This window comes from Antechinus flavipes, chromosome 1 (assembly GCF_016432865.1).
Source record: "Antechinus flavipes isolate AdamAnt ecotype Samford, QLD, Australia chromosome 1, AdamAnt_v2, whole genome shotgun sequence".
Lineage (NCBI taxonomy): Eukaryota > Metazoa > Chordata > Mammalia > Dasyuromorphia > Dasyuridae > Antechinus > Antechinus flavipes.
The window spans coordinates 467,065,014-467,089,032 of NC_067398.1; the positions used below are offsets into that span (position 1 = coordinate 467,065,014).

The following is a 24,019-nucleotide window of genomic DNA, read 5'->3' on the forward strand; positions in this document are numbered from 1 at the left end:
AAAAAAAAAACCTGAAAATGGTATGTGGTGATCCGCACTCAGTCCCCATAGTCCTCTCTATAGGTGCAGATGGTTCTTTCTATCACAAGTCCATTGGAACACCTCATTGTTGAAAAGAGCCATGTGTATCAGAATTGATCGCAAAATCTTGTTGCTGTGTTCAATGTTCTCTTGATTCAACTCATTTCACTTGGCATCAGTTTATTTAAATCTCTCCAGGCCTCTGTGAAATCATCCTGCTAATTATTTCTTATAGAACTATAATGGAATATGGATTTCTTAACATTTCTAAAGACACTAAAAAAGGTTTTAAATATGCTTCCATGGTGAGTAGGACTCTCTTGACCTCTCTAATTTTACTGTTAATGTCCTTTCAGAGAGTAATTAACCAATAAATCAATAAGCACTCAAATAGTAAATAGAACATTGAATCCTAGATTTAGGAAGATTTATTTTTAAATCTCGCCTCACATACCCACTAGGCAATTTACTTAATTTTACCTTAATGTTACCCTTAAGCACTGGAAAGGAAATGGCAGACCACTCGAGTAGCTTTGCCAAGAAAACTCCATTTTAGGTATGAAGATTTGGACACAATTGGATGGCTGACCAACAGTCACCAATAGAAAGGACTATCACAACTCATGGCTCTTGAATACAGCCTAAAAAGAGGTCTTATGTTATAAAAAACTGAAGTAAATAACAAGTACATAGGGAATGGAAAGTTTGTGAAACGGTATAGTGATAAGCACTGTCATATTTGAAGAATAGCAAGTGGGATTGTTTTGGCTGGATTATAGCATACATAAAGGGAAGTCAAAATAATTCTGAAAAAAATAAGCTAGTGTCAAGTGATGAAGATATTTAAATAACAAGTAACAATATACATTACATTTCAGAGATAATGGAATCAAATGGAGAGGAGCCTAGTCAGACCTTTGCTCAAAAAAAGTCCTTTTGGTAACTTGGTGGAAAATGGATTATAGAAAGGAGAAATATATTTTAGGGACAGAATTTAAAATGTATACATAATAGACCAGAGGAGAGATGAAGAGGGTCTTAATTAGGGCCACGGTCATATAATTAGAGACAAAGGAAGGATAAAAGGGATGTTCTGTGAAAGTAGAATCAACAAGGCTTGCAAATTGATTCAATATATGGGAAAAGGGACAATGAGGAGTTGACACCAAGGAGGTTATAAAACTAAGTCACTGGGAAGGTGATAGTGGAATTCATAGATGTATACACACACACATAAATATATATGCTATACTCTTGCAATTTTACAAATTGTTGATGTGCAAGTGCTTCATAAGATAAGGTAAGGCTGGATATAGAGATGTAGGGGTCATCAGCAGAGAGACATTTGAACTCATGCAAATTAATGTAGTGACCAAAACAAAAGACTCCAGGACAGAACTTTTGACATTTACCCATTATTAGAAGAAAGGACATGAATGATGTCCAGAAAATGAGACTGGATGTAAAGAGAGGGACTAAATAGTTAAGAGGAGAATAATGAGAAATCCATCATGAAAAACCAGGCAAGAGTTTAGTAATCAGGTGTATAGAGTGGTCAATAGCAATGAGTCCTATAAGGAAGCCAAAAAGAATGGGGTTAAAGGAAAGGTCATTGAGTTTAGCAACTGAGAAATTGTTGATAACCTCAGAGACAGTAATTTCAGTTAAATGAGGAATTCAGAAGCCAAATTACAAGGCTTGAAAAATGATAATAATGGAAATGGAAACCATAAAAAATTTTTCTGCTTTTTCTAGGAGTTTGGTTGTGATAGGAAAGAGCTGTGAAATCTTGTGGGGTTGATAAAAAGATAGGAAAGAGAAAGGGGAAGGAAATGTGAAGAAACTTAAGCATGTCTACAGGAAGCAGAAAAGGAGTTAATAGAAAGATATTAATCAGTGAGAAGGGATGATTGTGGGAATAATTACAATTTCAAACAATTTTGTATATATTTTGCTTATATATATGTATAAATATATATATATATTCATATTTTCCCACTAACAGAATGAAAATATCTTTAAAAAGGGATTATTTCATTTTTGTCTTTGTAATATCAGTGCTTAATAGAATATGGATTATGTAAGGCATCTAATTGATACATGTTCATTGAATGAATGAATGAACAAAACATTAATTGGAAAAGTTTATGTGTTGGGAGGGAGATAAAGTAAGTCAGCATGGGTTCTCAGAGAAGGGGTGATAAGTATGTATAAAATAGAGAGATGACTATATTCTAATAAACTCAGATAAACAAGATAATTCATGGAAATTCTTTTTTTGGCTGTAACTTTGTGTGGTCATTTAAAAAAAAGGTTTAAGGTCCATTTGACTGGGTAGTAGGGTATTTGAGGATATTTGTTCCTAATTTTTGGGATTAATTGATTTATCTCGCTACTTTATATTTTATATTATTTCATCTATATACCTCTTGAATTCCCACATTCATCTCCATACCTAGTAAAACCTAGGTAAATTGAAGGCAGCAACCATTTGCATTTTTTACTTAGTATTCATAGGTATAATTTCTTCCCAGGCCTGGGGCTGGACACATCATGAACACTTAACAAATGTCTGTCTCCAGTTCTTTTGCTATTATGACTGCCTTATTGCAAATATTCCATATTTTTGTCCTTCCTAAAATAAGGCACAAAGAACTATACTCAATACTATGTGGGTCTGAGCTGAGCAAGACATTTGGAACAGTATTATCACCTGTTTCTTTCTGGATATTATTTCTTTCTTAATGGAAACTAGAGTAGCATGTGCTTTTGTGTCTATGGTGTCACACTGTTGCCTGATGTAAAACTATAGTCTACTAAAATTCCCCATTTTATAAAAAGTAGAAACAGTTGTCTAATCATAGTTTCCTCATTCTAACAAGTGAAGTTGATTTTTGAATTCCATTTATCTCCATTAAGTTGAATTTTATTCAGCATAACCCATCTTCTAGTCTTTGGAGATCTTGACTGACATCCACTACATGAACTTTCATAATATTTTGTTATTGTTGTTCAGCTGTTTCAGTCATATCTGACTTTTTGTGATTTGATTCAGGGTTTTCTTAGCAAAGATATTGCACTGGTTTGCCATTTCTTTCGCCTACCCTATTTTTGTAGATGAGATAACCGAGGCAAGCAGGGTAAAGTGACTTGCTCAGCATCACACAGCTGGCAAATACCAAAAGCTGAATTTGAACTCAGATCTTCCTGATCCCAAGCATGGAACACTATTCACTTCACTACCTAGTTGTCCCATTTTTCTTTTAGACACTTCTGATTTTAAAAAAAAAAAGCTTTCTTTTACATCAAACATTATTTAATCTACAACTTCTACCTCTAATTTCTAACTCTGCCTTCAGCCTAGGCAGGTACAATGAATCTATTAGTAGCTTGCTAATGTTTTTGGCTATATCTTTGGGCCTAACTCCAGTACTGTATCCTTCATGGAGCCTTCCCTGATGATCATGATGTGCCCTTCTCCCCTGCCCTAAATCTGAAGCACAATATGGTTTTTATTTTCTGTCAAATTTATCATTACACTTTACCTGGACCTTTAATTTGCATTAATTACATTAATTACTCTGTTTATTACATCTTGGTTATTTGGACATATGACTTTTCTCTCATTAAACCATAAATTTCTTGATATTCTAATGACTACCTTCATAATCCAGACTCCCAATACAGAATCCTTTAAACAGCAGGTGCTTCATGAAATAAACTCATCTATTAGTGACTTATCCAAGTCCCCATTTTCCCCAGCTTCCTTTCATCTACAAACACAATATTGTTTTCAGATCATTTCCTTTTCACTAAAATGAAAAGGTTAGACCGGATAATCTAGGAAATGCATTTTAGCATTCAATATTCTAGGATTGTTCTATTTGTCCACAGTACATGTTAAGCATTAGGGCCAGCATTACACTTAAGTCAGAAGCAGTCTTAACATGCTATTTCACATGGTGCTATTTCAAAGGTATTAGGAAAATTCGTGCTCCATATTCATAAATACCTCCCTTTATCCATGTGATTTTTACCCTTAGGTCTCCATCCCTTTAACTTAAAATGTCCACATTAAAGTACATATATCAAGGGAGAGAGAAAATAATTTATGCTATTATCAATTTTAGCCTCGATGTGAATCAGTTTCAGATTCTATACTAAAAATAAGTTTTTATAAAGGATGGATCCATGAAAACATTTAGATGCCTGGGGGAAGAGATTATTTGGTACTAATCCAGACTGGAGAAGTTGAGGTAACTTTAAACCAATTTTGTTCATTTCCCAGTTTTCCTTGAGATTATCCCCAACTAGAAGCTGCTGTAATGTTATATAGACATAATAGTTGTTCCCTTGTACCTTGCAGTTAATTGAAGAAGACAGCCCTGACATGAATGCCCATAGGCAGGACAGAGACACAGTGTAGTTAAGATGTTAAAAGCAAGATATGTGAGCCATATGGTTTGCACATCAAACATATTTCAGGGTAGTTAGTGCCCCTTTCAGATAGAAATACAGGCAGATTAAGGAAAGGATTTGTCAGAGTTCCATCTTGAAATTAGACATTGCAGATGGCACTGTTAAGAGCTTCTCTCATCAGTACTGCAAGAAGGGACTATAAGAAAGCTGAAATAATGAAAGGCAGTGAACCACATAGCTTTGGACAAAAAAGTGACAATTCATGTTGATAGGTCAAATAAAGATACTTCAGACCAAATAAATTCAATTTGCAAGCAGAAATGGACAACCATGTAGATGAAAAGAAAGGGAAACCTTAGTTCTTGAGGAATCTTAAAGATTGTTAAGGACAGGGTCATCCATGATTAGATAGAAGGCTAGAAGAAAAGAAGAGATTGGTAGGAGCCAAAAGATCTTAGGATTGATCATAGATATGAAAGGGACCTTAGAGAATAGCTAGTCCAATCTTATCATTTTACAGATGAGGAAAGTGAGAAGAATCTGTAATCTTTTGTGGTTCATCAATCATTTTCAATTGCAACCAACTTTTTGTGACCCTATTTGGGATTTTTCTTGACAGAGATACTGGAGTGGATTGCCATTCCTTTCAGCACCACCTAGCTGGCCCAAATCTATTATAGATCAATTTTCTATTTGGACTTTCCATTATTGAACTAAATTTATCTACAATTTAACTACAAAAGAAACCATTTTTCATGTAAAAATGCAACCTTTCCCTCAAAGAATAAAGCCAGAACTATATTCACAAAGCAGAGCTCAAATAGAAGAGATTTGGCTGTTTTCTTTTGTTTTTTCATTTGCAATGGGAGACTATTATAACCTACTTATCACAAATATGTCACAAGCAAACCAGAGGTACAGTAAAATTTTGTTCCTTGTGATAACATTGTATATAATATATAAAGTAAAAGTGTGAGATAGAACAAATAATCTAAAAAGAAAAGTTGGTAGTACTGAATCCTAGCTCATATTATAAATGGTTCTACCAATAATTCATATTTTTAAAAATATGTTTTCACAACTAAATAGTTGATTTAGTCAAAGACTATAGTGGGGCATATGTGTACATGTACACATGTCGGAGAAATGAAGGGAATTCAAGTTATCTGTACATTTATCCCCATTTTTTCTTTAACTCTGCAAAGATAGGCTTAGCCTACATAGTTTCCAGTTCCAAAAGCAAACACATTCTCACTCCATCATTAGCAACATGAATAATAGAGAAGAGTAGGAATATAAGTATCAGCTTGATTCTCTCAAAACTTGAATGTAAAACACTTTCCTTATTATTGTATCAATTACTTATGACAAGAACCAATATTCACATTTAAAATAGATGAGGAAACTGCAGTTCAGATACTTTTAAGAAGAAATGAAATACAAGGTGCTAAGCACAGTGCCTGTCACATAGTAGGTACTATAGAAATACATGCTCAATCCCTTCCCCTTTCTGTTTTAAGAAACTTAGTCATGATCAAACATTGAATAGTTACTGGAAGCAGGATTCATATGCAAATTTCTTGATTCTAGGTTATAGTGTCCTTTTGATTACATCTGGCAGTGCTTTCATGATGAAACAAAAGAATATGGACCTTAGTACTTATGATAAAAAGAGATAGAAAAAATTAAATGTTGTATGGCACACACTTTAATCCTGAAGCATCTAGTAATTCAATATTTTTCTTTGCCAGGTTTAAATATACACTGTAATTATCTATTCATGTCATTATTATATATACCTTTCCTAAGTGTGTGAATATGAATGTCAGTATATTTACACACACATGCACACACATACACACACACGTATGTGTCTACCTATCTACTTTAAACTTTAACATGTCCTAAGACTTTTGGAACACAGGTGTATGTGTGTGTGTGTGTGTGTGTGTGTGTGTGTGTGCGCCAAAAGCCAAGACAATGTAGAAATAAGAGTCTTTTCAATTCTTCAGAATAATTATTTATTAAGTTTTAAGAGACAGATTAAGAGAAAGGTGAGGGACACAGAAAAAGAATTAGATCACAAACATGTGGAAAAAACATAGGTCTGTTCAAAAATAACTGAAGTGGAACAGTGTACTTTCCAGGAAGGCAGAATAGTAAGTACTTATTAATGCTTGTTTCCTTCCTAAATCTTTGTTCTGCCATGACCTTGGACAATTGACTCTCTGCTCCTCATTCCCTTCATCTGCAAACTGAGGGGATTAGGCTAGATGCTCTCTTTACTATCTTTCAATTCTATGATCTTCAGATCCTTTCAAGTCTATAGGATAAAGAGAAAATTTCAGCCATTCTCCTCTAAGTCTACAGGTCTCAGATGATCTGGCGATCATAATTTTGGAGCTGAGATTGGTATATTGAACTATCTAATCCAATCCCCTCATTTTACAGAGAATGGGAATGAGGCCCAGAGAGGTGAAGTAATTGTCTAAGGCCACCCAGGGGGTGGTAAGTGGAATAAGCAGGATTCAATGTTCCTATCTCCATTGAGTCATAAAGCTAAGTTCCTTGTAATTCTCAGAGCTGCTTCTTTAAAAAAAATACATTTTAACAAATTTTCTTACGTATTTCAAAAGTATGTTTTTGTCATAGGATGCATTCATTTCCATTAATACAAATATCAACCCCTTAAACATTACTATCTAGTTTCCATGATTTGCTATAGCCAAAAAAATCACATTACCCAGTGCCAAACTTTTGTTTATGGGCCTTTGCAAATTTAAGAAGACTGAATGGATCTTGGACTATCAGTCCCATAGTCAGGACTGGGCTGAACTCAAAACCTTTATAACAAAACCTTTCTGGACTTAAAGCTTCTGAGATAGCCTTTGGGTAATGAAGGTTAACTCTATCCCATGATGAGACATTAGGGCAAAATTCCATAGGAGAAAGAATAGACAATAAGAAGAATTATTCTTGCATGAAACATTCATAATAGACATTCTTATAAATTAAATAAATGATTTAAAAGTATTGTGCTTGGTATTACTCACAATAAAATAGATAATATATTGTAATTTTTATGTATCATAGATCCCTCTTTGGACATTATGGTAAAGCCTATAGATCCCTTGAAACACATTATGTTGACATAATTATCAAATTCTAAAAGAAACCCCAGCCCCCTCAAAATAAACAAACAACAACAAAACCAAGGTCATAACCCAAAGTTAAAAACCTTTATATCATTGATATAATTAATTTTTTTTTCAGAAAATACTAATAGAAGATGCTGGAATACAGAGTAACAGAAAATGATGGGCAACAAACCATCTTTTTTATTTACTAAATCCTTTCTTCTATTTTACATTTATATTACACTTTAATCCTCCATCCACCACCCTCACATCCTGCTGTCACACCCACTTTCATGTATCAGATGAATAGATCTGCCTTCCTAGTCCATATTCCTATGAAAGATAAAGAGGCCAGACAGTAGGGATAGCTCCTCCCATAAAGCTTAGAATAGGAATTGTTCTCCTTCCTTTTATGACTTTCAGCTTCATATGATAGTGAAATTTTGAAACACACACATTTGGGTGATGATATGATTCTTTCATATCTCTACAATATGGCATCCTGCCCAATGCTTATCTGGCACAATTTAAATCTAGGGATATCTTGATAATCAGGACCAGTACAGTAAGGATGTAGAAGTTGGAAGATGAATACATAAATGTCTTCAGTCAAAATACTCATGTCATTGAGTCTGGGTGACTGATTTATGGTCTAATAGAGCAACTCAAGGAGTTTTTGCAAACAATAGCCAATCCAACTTGAGGGAAACATTTTCATTCATTCATTCACAATAGTAGCTACTAATAAAAACCTTACTAGGCAGTTTGGGGAGACAAAATCAGTAGATTACTACTTTTGAGATAAAAATCTTAAAGTGGGAGTAAGCAGTAAATCACCATAACTCTCCCATATTCACCTCTAAATAACCATAAAACAGTGTCCCCAGACAAATTGTGGAACAACAGAACCAATAAAAAATGGGGTGAAGCAATTTTTTAGCCCAAGAAACTTGGAAGATTGGCAAGAAAGATCTGTCTCACTCAGCTAAAAGGGGAATGAAGCCCAGACAAGATATGTCCTAATAAGCCAGCAGCAAGCCGCATCTCAGCAAATCTGGAAATCCTGAAGTGCAATGTGGTGGAAGCAGGCCAAAACTAGGACCTGTGCCATGTGCCTCAGTGTAGCCAGAGAAAGGAGCTGACTCCAGCTCTGAAAACCACCATGTACTTTAGCATCACTCAGGTGTCTGCCAACTCTGTGGGCACCTAAGCAAGCATGCACCTCACCATCTAGTTCAGTGAAGTCATGGGCAAACAGGCAGTTGCTAGTGGCTAGACTGCCACTTGCTTCAATGAAGTCCCTGGGAAAATCAGCAACACCCCACCAACCTCAGCACCAACTAGGTACAGCACTAAGCCACAAGGTAACATGCCATAATCATAGAGCCCCTGGCAGAGGCAATCACCCTCTCTCCTCCTCAGAGCAGCACCAGACACAGGAGTAACCAGCAGACTTCAGAGCAATATCAGCATAGCATTAGGTAAAAATGAGCCTGCAGTCCCTGGCACAAGAAGACTGGGACAGTGTTCTTTCCACCTGGGAACAGAATTCAAATTTTAAAAAAAGGAAAAAAGGCAAAAAAAAGATAGGTAACAAAACAACAAAAAAAGAATCTGGTCATAGAAAGTTGTGGTGACAGATCCAGAAGGAGGAAACAATTCAAAACACCTAGGAGCAAAACCCCAAAGAGAACAGCAAGTGATCTCAGGCTCTGAAAGTATTCATGATTTTCCATGAGCTCAAAAAGGGGTTTAAAATTCTGTAAAAGAGGTAGAAGAAAAACTGGAAAAAGATAAGAGAGTTATGTAAGGAAATTATGAAAAAAAATAATCCACTGAAGAAAACAATTCCTTAAAAAGTGCAATGGACCAAATAGACAAGGAAATAACAAAGTTAACTGAGGAAGAATACAACTCCTTAAAAATTAGAATTAGCCAAGCAAAAGCATATAACTATGAGACATCACGAATCAATCAAACAAATTCAAAAGAATGAAAAAAAAATAGAAGAAAATGTAAAATACATCACTGGAAAAAGAACTCACCTAGAAAATAGATCCAGGAGAAACAATGTCAGAATCAAACCTGGACAGCATCTTTCAAGGAATTATCAAGGAAAATGTCCCTGATATCGGAAAATCAGAGAATAATACAGGCATTAAAAGAACCCACTGATTATTTCAGAAAGATAACACAAAATAAAAATTCCAAGGAACATTATAGTCAAATTAGAGAATTATCAGGTCAAGTTAAAAAAAAAAAAACCAAAAAAAAAAAAAAACTGCAAATGGCCAGAAAAAAATGGTTGGGCAGCCACAACCATGATTACACAGGACTCAGCAACTGTAACATAAAAGAATCAGAAGTTATGGAACATGGTATTCCAGAAGACAAAAAAGCTGTGACTATAATCAAAAATAACTTACTCAATGAAATTAAGCATGATATAAAAGGGAGATGGCTACTATTCAATGAAATAGAAGAATTACAAGCTTTCATAAGGAAAAGGCCATAACTGAACAAAAAACATTTGATTTCCAATATTAAGACTCAAGAGAGGCCTAAAAAGAGAAAGGGAAACATAAGGGATTCAATGAAGCTGAGCATAAAAATTGTACTACTAATAGTACAGCTAGAAAAAAAAACCCATATTTCAGGGTAATAAGATGAATTTGAGGAAATGACATAAAAATAATTAAGGGATGAGAAAGAAGAGTATTCTGAGTGCAGATGGAAGGGAGAGATATAATGCTGTCAATTATTTCACATGAAGAGTCTCGAAAAATCTGTTACAGTAAAGAGAAAGATGGGCAGGTGCAAAAAAAGCAGAGGTAGCAATATATCAGTATATACTCAGACAAAGCAAAAGCAAAAAATAGACCTAATTTAAAAAGATAAGGAAGAAAAGATAGCTACATCGTGCTAATAGGTACAACAGACAATGAGGCAATATCAATATTAAATATATAGGCACCAAGTGATATAGCATCTAAATTCCTAAGGAAGTAAAGTAAAGTGAGTTACAGATTCATAACCAAACGAGATAGAAAGCATACAAAACGTAAAATAATTTTGATTATATTAAATTAAAAAGTTTTATAAAACAAAACCAATGCAACCAAATTAGAAGGGAGACAGAAATCTGAGAAATAATCTTTACAGCAAGTGTTTTTGATAAAGGCCTCATTTCTCAAATATGGAAAGAACTGTGTCAAATTTGTAAGAAAATAAGCCATTTCCCAATTTGTAAATGGTCAAAAGATATGAACACGTAGTTTTCAGATGAAGAAATCAAAGCTATCTATGAGCATATCAAGAAGTGCTTTAAATCACTTTAGCTATCTATGAGCATATCAAGAAGTCTTTAAATCACTTTTGATTAGAGAAATAAAAATTAAAAACTCAGGCACCCACTCATGTTATCCATCATATTGATTAATATGATTAAAAAGGAAAATGACAAATATTGGAGAAGATGTGGGAAAATTGCAAGACCAATGCATTGTTGAAGTTATGAACTGATTCAATCATTTTGGAAAGCAATTTGGAACTATGTCCAAATGGCAATCAAATTTTGTGTACCCTTTGTTTAAGCAAAACTATTACTAGATCTATAAGAAATCACAAAAAGAGGAAAAGGAACTACATGTGCAAAAATAGTTGCAGCATTTATATGATGACAAAATATTGGAGACCAAGAGAATTTCCATCCAGTAGGAAATTGGTGGAACATAAATATAAGAAATTACTATTGTGCAATAGGAAATGCTGACCAGGCAGATTTCAGGAAAAAAACCTAGAAAAATGTGTACATAGTAATGAAAGTGAAATGAGCATAGTATATGTTATTAGCAACCTTGTGTGATGATCAGCTAGGGATGAATCAGCTTTTATCAGCAATAGTATGATCCAAAACAAGTACAAATGACTCCAGAAAGAAAATGCTATCCACATCCAGATAAATAGACTCTGAATATATATCTAAGCACACTTTTTTTCACTTTATTCTTTTCCATGTTTTTCCCCTTTTGATCTGTTTCTTCTTTCATAACTGTGACTAATATGAAAATGTTTTACATGCTAGTACATGCATAACCTATATCAAATTGTCTACCCAACTTTTAAAAAAGGGGAGGGAACAGAGAAACTAAATGGGAAACTAAAAATCTTGTAAAAATGAATGGTAAAAATGTAAGGGGGAAATTAATCATTAAGAAATAAAAATAAGGTATAATAAAAAGCTTATAATCATGGAAACCCAGTACCTCCCTTCTCTGAACATTTTGTTATAGATTATTACTTATGTATAATGGGGTAGGAGCAGGGAAGTAATTCATTCAAGCAATCTTTCTATGAGAATTTAAGTGGCAATTTATATGCTACAAAGAGGAAGACTATCTTAATCATGTCTTATTTTCTTTCAGTATCTTGATCAAATAAGAATTTAGTAAATATTTTTGAATGAACTAATCTAAAAATATGACAATACTATCTATCAACTAGTGAATAACAGCTAGAGGATGATAACAAAGCCTCAACTTTTTTTATATTGAGATATGTGCTTCCAGAAGGCTGAATATAACATAGTGTCCAGTGTGGTTTAAGATTAAGCTAATATGGGAAATTATCTTAGAATAAGCAACCCTTTAGCCAAATCAAGAATGGACTAATGGAGATTGGTTAAACAAAAGATTTTAAAATGTTCAGTATGGGATGATGGGAGAGTAATTAAAAAATAAGCAGCATGGAAATAAAAAAAAATTACTCCTTATGAAGGATGAAGTTTTTCATTTATGTCTCTTTTAGGATTTGATAAAAGAAACCAGGGAAAATTAAAAAGCTCTGGGATTATAAAGCTAAAATATAAATATCTAGATAACTGTCTTAAAAAAAAAAAAAAAAAGACATCCCAATCCTTAAATGAGGAAAGTAGGGCTATGAAGGAGGGAAATGGAGAAAGAATGTCCTAATCTTCCATAACTAATAAGGTCAGAGTTTTGAATTTTCAAGTTAAGGAACTGAAGTTAGCTTGGAATTACAACTCAAAGCTGTAGTTAAAATGGGAATGGAAAGAGAATAATTAACTGTTTTGAAGGTAGAGGAAATGAGACATAACAAGGAAATAAAAGAGAATTTTAGGAGTCCGTGACCTCATAGACAAATCACAATTTATCTATCCCTTCTCATTTTGTGGGACATTTGTTTATGCCCTCTTTTATAAATCTTTCATTACTAGATCACTCCATTTAGTGGGGATTTCCTTCTAGATTCTATGAAATTGTGTAATGATGCATAGAGTACACAGAGTTATCCCTAACCCACACAAACAATCAGCCAAACTCCTTTGTTGAGGCCATACAAATTGAACAATAATTTCCTTTGTTCTACTTCTCCATGCAATTTTTTGTTTAGAAAAATATGTTGCAGACCACTTACACTTAAGTCTGATATTGGGATTTGTGAATCACTGGCCACAATTGTCTTTTCTTTAGGGTGTCACAGCCATGTTGCTCATTTCATTCTCAGTTTAACTCATCCTCTGGTTTGCTCTACCTCAGTAGAGTCTTGCAGTCTTGCTTCTTCTTCCCAATCCATTTTTCAATTTCTTTGTTTTTTTCTTCCATTAGAATGTAAGTTCCTTCAGAGCAGTTTTTATTTTCTATACCCTAATGTATAACATGACTTGCCCTGTTCTTGGGTCTGATATAATAAGCATAATAACATCCTCAGAAATATCTGGAGGACTTCAGGGATTCCTCTCCATTTTTTTTTTTAAGGGAATTCTTCTCCATTTGTACGTTAAAAAAATTCAAAGGTTAGAAAGACAGGAACCCATAATTAGAAAACAATCTAAGAAAGGAGTTGTTTAGTCAAATGGAATGGGATCATTAGAATAAAGGTAGTTCTTCCCTGAGAGGGAAAATACAATTCATTTATCTAATGGTTCTTGGGTCCTCCTGTTGGTAGTGCATGGAATTTCTTTTTACAAAATAAGTGCAAAATGAAAAATAAAGATCTTTCCTGTGATAGAGAAGGTAATCTTTTAAAAAAAGTGTTCCTTTGATTAAAGAAAAAACAAGCCATAATCAATTTTTCTGAAAACAGAAACACCAATTTGAAATCTGTATAGGGAGCATTAACTATGTACGTGATAGTGTGCATAGGTCTTGGTAGGAATAATCATAGACAAGGAGGAACATTGAAATATCCTAATATAATTATGAGTGAATTTATTGCCTCTTAGAGAAAATATAACATACATATAATTACATTAAAGGCAGGTATGTTGTGAGTGAAGCATTGACCAGCTAATAAGTCAAATAAAAAACATTAAGATTAAAAAAAAATTATCTTTGATGAGCTACAGCCCTAAATCTAGTTTAGATAATGGGCAATAATGACAGAATCAAAGTCTGGTTCATCCAGTATTTAAACAAGAATCCCTTCTACAGCAAACCTAACAAATGAGTAAGAAGGTCTCAGCTCATACAGCTTCATGAGAGACAGTGTGTGTGTGTGTGTGTGTGTGTGTGTGTGTGTAAAATGCATGTAGATTCAAGAACTTAATTCTGTTCCAGGTAAATTAGATTTATAATCGGTATAATTATTACAAAGGAAAATAACCCCCTTCAAGATAAACTTGTGACACTTGGCAATGTCTTAAGAAGGAATAAGGTGGTATAATACCCATTATGAAGAGTGTTACATTTGAAAATCTTTAGTGTCAAAAACACCTGCTGAGGGAGTTCATTCTCTTTGGAGTTGTTCTAATTGTTGGAAGTTATTTTTTTTTAATTGAATCAAAATCTGCATTGATTGATCCTAGATTTTTGCTCTTTGGCTCTGAGCAGAATAATATTTCCTCTCCATTGCAGAATTTTAAGTACTAAAAGAAAGAGCTCATCCCTTTTTCTTCCCAAGTTATTTCTTCTTTAGGCTAAATATTTCGAGAAATTTTGATTCATCTATGTATAGTATGAATTTAAGTTCCTTTGACATCCATATTGTTTTTCTTTGGATATGTTCCAGCTTGATATTATCTTTCCAAAAATGAGCATCCTGGAATTAAGCACAACACTCCTGTGGTATGACCACAGCAGAATATAATAGGACTATCATCTCTTTAGTTCTGGAAACTAAACTTCTATATATAACATCTAACTTAAAATTAGCTCTTTAGGCTACGATGTCAGGTTCTTGATTCATACTGAGTCCACCAACATCCTAGGTACTCTTCTTATTAATGATTTTTAGTCATAACTCCCCCTAAGATTATGGGTACACAATTAATTTCTGAATGCATGAAAAATTTTGTCTTAGTGTAGTATAATGTATGGATTGCTAGCCTTGGAATCAGGAAGAAGCTCCCTCTGACATATACTGACTATTGTTAACATGGACAAGCTATTTGAGTTTTCAGTACTCCCAGGCAATTAGCTCTGACTGTAAGATATAGACAAGTTGCTGATCTGCACTGTAGGGATTGCCTCACTATTCAATCATAAAAATAACATTTTATTTATATTTATATTTATAGCAAATATAGATATGTATATATACACACATATACAAATACATAAATGCATATTTAGCTATACATATGTTGTTAAAATTCATCATCCCAATCTCTCTAAATATGTTTGAACCCTAATTCTCTCCCAACAAAAAAAAAGATATTATACTTGGTCATCCAAAGATTTCACAGTGTCCAGGTATTTTTCAAAAGTCAAAAATTTAAAAAGTTAATAAAAGAAGAAGAAATAAATATGTGTGTATGTATTTATATATATATACATAGATATGTATGTATGTATGTATATTCATATGGCACACACTTACCTTCCAGAAATTCATTTGTCAAAAATCTTTATTTCTGGTCATGAGACAAATTTTAAATTTATCTAACCTATTACCTGTACACACATTTCCATCTTGCCTATAAGAGTGCCTTCAGAGACTAAAAAACACTTTAAAAATTGCCAATTGATCCTTTGAAGAAAGAAGGACTAAAGGATCAGATGATTTTTCAATCGTTACAGAATTATCAGGATAGTGAAGATCAGAGTCAACAGATTCTCTATACTAAGAAAAATAAGTCTCTCTTATTATGAGCAAATTGAAAGGAAGAATAATGATTTATATTCTTTGAGTCCTTTAATTTTTGCAAAGTGCTTTCCTTTTAGCAACTTTGAGAAGATCAATTTAAGTACTATTATTCCTATGTTACAGATGAGGAAACTGAATTAATACAACTGGCAAATTTTGGAGCTCAAACAAGTTAGCTGTTGAATCCCAATCCCATCTTCTTTGCAGCATAACACATTGTCCTTTATCATCCAAATATGGTAAGGACAACATACATTCTTAGAATTCACAAATCTTATATTTTGTTTTGAGTCACACAAGATCATTTATTTGACTTAAAATATTTCCAAAAGGATTAAAAAAAGGAGAGAGACTGCACATACGAACCCAGTTTATGGTTGTGGATACAATTAATTTGTAATAATTCAAAAAATATATTGTAAAATATTGAATATCATGTAAAAAGTAGAAGTTGTCTTATGAAGCCTCTTTTAAAAGACCATCTCTCTACCACTACACACCTCTCAGATTGGCTAGGATGACAGGAAAAGATAATGCTGAATGTTGGAGGGGATGTGGGAAAACTGGGACACTGATACATTGTTGGTGGAATTGTGAATACAACCAGCCATTCTGGAGAGCTCAAACAGTTATCAAACTGTTCATACCCTTTGAACCAGCAGTGTTTCTACTGGGCTTATACTCCAAAGAGATACTAAAGAAGGGAAAGGGACCTGTATGTGCCAAAATGTTTGTGGCAGCTCTGTTTGTAGTGGCCAGAAACTGGAAACTGAGTAGATGCCCATCAATTAGAATGGCTGAATAAATTGTGTTATATGAATATTATGGAATATTATTGTTCTGTAAGGAATGACCAGCAGAAAGATTTCAGAAAAGCCTGGGGAGACTTACATGAACTGATGCTGAGTGAAATGAGCAGCAGGAGATCATGATATACTTCAACAACAATACTATATGATGATCAATTCTGATGGACGTGGCCATCTTCAACAATGAGATGAACCAAATCAGTTCCATTTGTTCAATAATGAAGAGAACTTGCTACACCCAGCGAAAGAAGTATGGGAAATGAGTGTAGACCACAACATAGCATTTTCACTCCTTCCGTTTTTGTCCTCTTGCATTTTTATTTTCCTTCTCAAGTTATTTTTACCTTATTCTAACTCTGATTTTTCTTGTGCAGCAAAATAACTGTTTGGACATGTATACATATATTGTGTTTAACATATACTTTAACATATGGACTCCCTGCCATCTAGGGGAGAAAGTGGAGGGAAGGAAGGGAAAAAGTGGAACAGAAACTTTTACAAGGGTCAATACTGAAAAATTACCCATGCATACTCTTGTAAATAAAAAGGCATAATAATAATAATAATAAAGAACAGAGCTTGGTCCACCCCACAACATTGGACCTCTGGAGCAGGCTCTGACCACAGTGGGGAAAAAAAGACCATCTCTATTCATGTAAAGTTCTGATCTTTCAGGAAAATTCCATAAAGGGAGAGGGTGTGTTTCATAGATGAACTAAAATGTAAAATGAATAGATTAATTTAAATATGCTTGCTCACCAAGGATACACTTGAATCTTTTATATATTTATTGATTTCAGAGAAAATCTACATTATAAACACAAAAGATTAGTCCTAATTGAATATCAGGTTATTGTTATTTTTGTTATGAGTTCCCCACCCCACTAGAAAGAAAATGTAATTAGGAAACCTAAGAATTTTAAAGCAATTCTTCCCCAATAAGAGAACATCTGTATTAAATTATACCCTTGATTCAGTCTCATATGGATACATTGAATATTATTTCAATAACTGGAAAAGTACTTGGCTTTATGCCTAACCTTCCCTCCCAATAGATTTTTCCTCTTGACTTTATTTCTGTAATCATACCACTATTCCTCTAATCAACTAGTCTTGAAGACTTGGCATCTTCCCTGTTCTTCACCTTTCACATTCAATCATTCACTAAGAATGATTGTTTGTGGGGATATGGGAGAGAAAAATACTGCTTCAGGCAAAGCAATTAGACTAGATGACCTCAGAGGTCTGTTTCAACTTCAAAATTCCCTGATTCTTAAGATTCTTGTTCTTGAACTGTCTTTCAAAGATACATTTTTCTGTGCAGAGAATATCAATTGATTTGGCTATTAATGAATCCATGCAGATGATGCCTTTAAAAATAATTCTTAAACCTGAAAATCAAGGATTAAAGTGATTTTTTTCATTGGAAAATAATCATAGTTTTCATAATCTATCATCTATGTGTGTTGGAGAAACAGGAAGTAAGGACAATTATAAGCATCAATGCCTGAGGAGATTTCATGTCTTAAAACGGTGATGATGAAGCAATACTGTAACCCAGGGTAAATGCTTTGCTTATTCCATAAAAGATTAGCTCTGGGAATTGAATTGTCCATTAACCAAACTCAAGGGAATAGAACAGAAACCCAGTAGGAGTTGATCCCAAGGAATAAAATAGAAAACCAGTAGGAGATGACCCCCAGGGAAGAGAATGGTCAAGAATATATTCAACCAAAAATATCTTAGCTACACACTCCCCTTAAGCCTTCCTCAAGATATTGTGCAGGCAACAGTCCGAGACTATTAACTATAGGGAAAAAATGTAATTCTTGATAGGAAACAGGGTTCTAGAAAGTTGTGAAGCAACGAATGTTCATGATCCTTTTTAATTTTATTTTTATTTACCTGACAAAAATTTGTAATGTTATTTCATCAAAAACTCCATCATATGTTTGCTTTTAAAATGCCCTTGACATAAAAACCCCTTCCATGTAAAAAACCATTCTCTCAGAAGCTTTAACATAGCAAGAGGATACATTTAAGGCATTCATAAGGGAACAACTTAATAGAAATATACATTGGATGCTCTTAACGCTTTGGAGTTTAATAGCAGCAGATTCATCTTGGAGTCCACCCCACAGAATCTATTACTGTAAGTACCAAAAAGAGATCTTTATCATAGTGGTCTTCTCCTCCTTTTCACTCTTATCCTCAGAGCTCAGTATTCAATCCAATTTATAATGAGGTTATAAGCATTGAGACATTGGAGGTATTGAGCATACACTTCCCAATATATATTCCCTATTCTCAAATATGTAAAATGTTTCTTTTTTTTGTGACTTTTGGGAGTTCAATTAGCTTTGATAACTTTCTCCTAGAAATCATCTAAATCCAACAATAATGATATGGAACATTTAAATAAAGTAGGAGTTTAGAGTGAATCATTTAAATCTCCTTATTGAAGTATATAAGTTAAAAACTAAATCTTGGCTACTATACATTGAGGAGGTATTACCTCCTAGAGTCATTGTGAAGATCAAGTGAGATAATTGCAAAGGGCTTAGCAAAGCAAATAATAAACACTATTTAAATGTTAGCTATCATCATTATCATAATTATTCCCCTATTCCTTACTCACTATGTTTTTAAAAAGTTTTTTTTTTCCCTTTTAAAGACACAAAATTGTGAAGCTTTACAGAAAAATTGTGGTCAAGTAATTTGTTAAAAAGCAATGCTGACATTTTGAAGAGTAGATAAAGTTCAGACAATATTTTTTGTTGCATTATCTAGGAGACAGCTTGAGTTGTGCATACTTCAAATGTCAAACATATTAGATAGAATTCCCCATAAACAAGAGCAAAAGGTTCTATTAACCAGTGAGCCTCATGGTTACTTAGGTTTTGAGTTTCTGTGCAAACTTCAAAATTGTTCATTAGGCCTTTAGTCAAATTCAGATTTATAACCAACTCAACAGGCCATTATATTCACAGCAATTCTGCATACAAAAAATTTTATATCTATTCTGCTGACACAAATAAGAAGGATTATAGGTGCTAAAGTGTAGAAGTGAAATATAGTGTCCTTCAATTTTTCATTTAGAATATCACATAAACTGTTGATCTGAATGAATACATTTTAATGGTTATATTAACTAGAAACAAGGCAGAGAGCATTAGCAAATAGGCCATACTATTTAGAATAAAAGTTCTTAACTTGGCATCTATGGAGTTCTTGGATAGATTTCAAAGGATATGAACTAGAATAGAGAAAAAATAATTTTTATTTCTACTAATCTTTATCTTAAATTTAGCTTTTCCTTCAATTATGAAAATAATCAATAATGTGTGACTGTCTATGTTTCATTTCCCCAAATCTCCCAAGTTCTGTATTTAGGACATTTAAAAATTTTAATAATTATGGTTAGATAATGTTTCATTATCTAGGATTTAGAGATTTTCTGCCAGAATGAAGTAATTTTTCTGGGTTTTTTTTTTTTGTTTGTTTTTTTGTTTTGTAAATTTTATTATTTATTTTATTTATTATTTATTTGTTGTATATTTAAATACAAAATGAGAAAAAAAGGGGGGGGGATTTGCCATGTATATGGCAAAACATAAGGGAATATTCACTAGAAAACAATAATTTTTTTTAAAAAAACTATATAGTAAATACTACACTTTCAAAGCTACCCAACTTTTCTTTGCTTCCTCATAGGTTTTCTTTTTGTTTTTTTCTGTGCATTTTTTTATCTTATTTTTCTCCTCCTCCCCTCCCCCCCATCCTGCCCTAAAAAAGGCCAAAAGCATGGACACACAAACACATACACACACACACACACACACACACACACATATACACATGCATGCATGTATACATACATATCTACATTTATATATACATCTACATATCTATATATATACACATAAATATATACATATATATATATGGATAACTATAAATATAATCATATATACTCATACACATATATGTAAAACCATATTATGCTTATTTCCACTTGTCATCTATTTCTCTGAAGGTAAATAGCATCTTCCTTGATAAGTTCAAGTCTTTCCATGTTTTTCTAAATCAACCAGCTCACAATTCACAATATTCCAACACATACTCTCTGAGAGATTATTTGAACATTTTTCCTCAATTTTCTGCATTCCTTTTATTTATGGTTGCATAGATTTTATTTACATAAGAAAATAATTTAAATTATTCAAAATTATCCATTTTATACTTCAATAATGATCATATCTTATAATTTAGTTTAAGATCTGATACTGTTGAATCTACTTTTATATCTTTTTTTCTTGATTTCTTTGAGATCCCTGGCCTTTTGTTCTTTTATACAAACTTTATTAATTTTTCCTGATTCAGTAAAATAATTGTCTTAGTAATTGAATTGGAATGACATTGAAAAAATAGATTATTAGGTAATTGCCATTTTTTTATTATATTGGCTTTGCCTACCCATGAACAATTAATATTACTTCAATTATTTAGATCTGACAAAATGAAGTAACTTTAAAAATTGATCCTTTATTATGATCTCCCGTTATGTCAATCTTATTGTCTTTAGGAGACACTATAATAATATATATATACTACATTAATACAGGAGCAATAAGCAAAACCATTTTTGTTTGAGTAGGAGTTAGAATCTGGTTACCTTGGATTGTTGTTTCCGTTATAAAAGTGCAGATCTTCTATTTTTTAAACAACAGCATTTGTTATACAGTGAAGGCTTGATAGGAGTCAAGGAATGTTCCTTTAGAGGACAACAAAGCAAAGAAATGTCAAATTCTGTTTTAAGTTAGGCTTTAGTGAAGAGAGACCAGAAAAAAATATCATGGAACTTCTCTCTGAGTTCAATATGTCAGATCACATTATGAGAAAGATATCCTTCAAATGGGAGAATGAAAAGATGTGATTTCAAAGGGACAGAATCCTAAATTTACTACTTAGTACCTGCATAACCTTGGGAAAACCATCTAATCCTTCTAGACTTCATTTTTCTTTTCTGTAATAAAACATAGTTAAAAGATTTCTGAGGTCTCTTCTTACTATGTTTTCTTCTCCTCCTCTTCCTCCTTTTCCCTTCCTTCCTCCCTTCACATCTCTCTCTTCCTCTCCCCTCTCCTCTCCCTCTCCTCTCCCCTCTCTCTCTCTCTCTCTCACTCACTCTCTCTCTCACTCTCTCACTCACTCTCTCTCTTTTAGAGATCTCTCTCTCTCAGAGATCTCTCTCACTCTCTCTCTCTCACTCTCTCTCAGAGATCTCTCTCTTATTTTCTTTCTCTCTCACTCTCTCTCGGAGATCTCTCTCTTACTCTCTCTCCTTCTCTCTGTCTTTCTGTCTCTCTGTCTTTTTCTCTCTCTCTCACTCTCTTTTTCACTCTCTCTCTCTCTCTCACTTTCTATCTCTCTCACTCTCTCTCTCTCTCTCTTTCTCTCTCTCTTTCCTTCTGTGTAATGGTATTAAGAAATGAGCTTAGAGTTAAAAAGATGTGAATTCAGATCCTATCTCTGGCATTTCCAATAGATGAATATATTATTAATTTCCCTAAGCTTCAATGTTCTCATCTGCTCAATAGAGATGACAGAGCATGGAGCAACTTTGAGAAACTGCCTTTTGCACTTAGTGTGCTGGGTTAGAACAATCTGATTCATTAAACATCTCTTACATGGCTACTCCACAGCATTCACTGAGATCAGATATGTAGTAGGAATACAAAAGACAAAATGAAAAACCTCTACTGCATCAGGGTGCTTGAATTCTCTTGTGATATGTATATTATATGTATGCCGTGTGTATGTGTGTATGCAGATATTGATCTGCATTTTTACATGTGCATTATACAGTCACTTATGTAGGCATATCACATATATAAACACATATAGATAGGCATATGTATGCATTTGTGCTTATATTTAATATATGTTCCTTGGTACTTTATGTAATATATACATGTATGCATATATATTTATATCTTAACATAAGCTTCTTAATGAAGTAGTTATTATCATCATAATCATCTTCATGATTTCTAACATTTAAACGGAACCTACTATATGTCAATATACCATGCTAAGTTCTGCACAAATTTTATTCTGCATTTGATTTTCACAATTACCTTGGGAATTAGGTGCTCATTTTGTACTTTTTTCCTCATTTTGCAGATGAAGAGCCTGAGACAAATGTAGGTTAAATGGCTTTCCCAGAGTTATAGAGCTAGGAAAGATCCAAGGACATATTTGAACTGAGCTCTTTCTGACTCCAGACCTACCACATCTACTATATATGTGTGTGTATCTATATCTATAGATATAAATCTATGTAGATATAGATACACAGACATACATGTATACATAGATACAAACATATGTACTTGCATGTATGTGCTATCACTATCACATATGCACAACTTGTGTGTATATGTATACATATAATTATGTATATATACATACTGAAATATATTTTATATGCTCATATAGGTGTATATATACATAGCAATTAGGTATATACTCACACTTAGTGACTAAATGTGTCTATGATATATACATATACACACATACATTCATACATACTATAATATACACATAACACATGCACATATAAACCCATTGTTGTACATGTATATACTTGCATGCATTGCATAATTGCACATGCATGTATATAATACTTCTCTGTATAGACAGAGGTGCATAAATGTATATCTACTTAGCTGCTATATGTATATATGTGTACACACACATGCATGTTCATGTATACCTGTAATTCATACACATATGTTTACATATACACGTACACAGTTCGTGCATGTATGTATGTGTGTGAATGTATAGGTGTATCCATATGCACACATACATACATATACAAATAGCACATTCCACATATATGGAAGTAAAGCTCAAGTTGTAATATTCCAGCTCTTAAAATATAAGGGGGAGGAAATATTGCTTCTGTAGGCATCCTTCCTCCTCAAGACTAAAGGACCAGGTTTATTGGTAGTCTGTAATAATGCATGTATGCATTTTACCATCTTTAGGAGTATGACAAATGCATTGGAGAAGCATCATTACTCACCGTGTAAGTTACTAGATGCTAACCTTCTTAGTCTTGCCTGCAACTAATCATAACCTTGGATGCATCGTAAATGTAGAGAAGTGACTCCTCTGTGCCTCAAAGAACACTGAGAAAAGGGAAAAGTAAACATCAAATTGCTGTTAGAGATAAGGAAAGAAACATGAACTCTTTCTGTCTCATCAGAATGCTGAAAAATAATGCAGAGAGAAAGCAAGATGAAATAATTCAATCTAAAAGACAAGCATGTTCTGGAGAATGCCATTTGGACTCAGGCTCTAGATTAATGCAACAGTCAATGTAGAAATGGAAGTATGTGAACTTTTAAATGTCTATGGAAGAAACCACCAGCTATTCTTCTGATAGTAATTTCATTCATATAATTCCAAAACTATTCTTATCTTAAGTCCAAAGGGAAAAAAAAAAAAAAAAAAACA

The 24,019-nt window shown here is 33.3% G+C and overlaps 1 protein-coding gene across 2 annotated transcripts in view; it reads right to left on the reverse strand.

The window, feature by feature from the left end:
- Nucleotides 1-24,019, reverse strand: part of LOC127543843 (uncharacterized) — a 148,287-nt gene that overhangs the window by 108,569 nt on the left and 15,699 nt on the right. For both annotated transcript variants that reach the window (XM_051970166.1, XM_051970165.1), the window contains exons 2-3: nucleotides 23,586-23,691; nucleotides 21,168-21,266 (exon numbers count right to left, since the gene is read on the reverse strand). The gene's annotated coding sequence lies outside the window, so the exon portion shown is untranslated. The remainder of the gene's footprint in view (nucleotides 1-21,167; nucleotides 21,267-23,585; nucleotides 23,692-24,019) is intronic.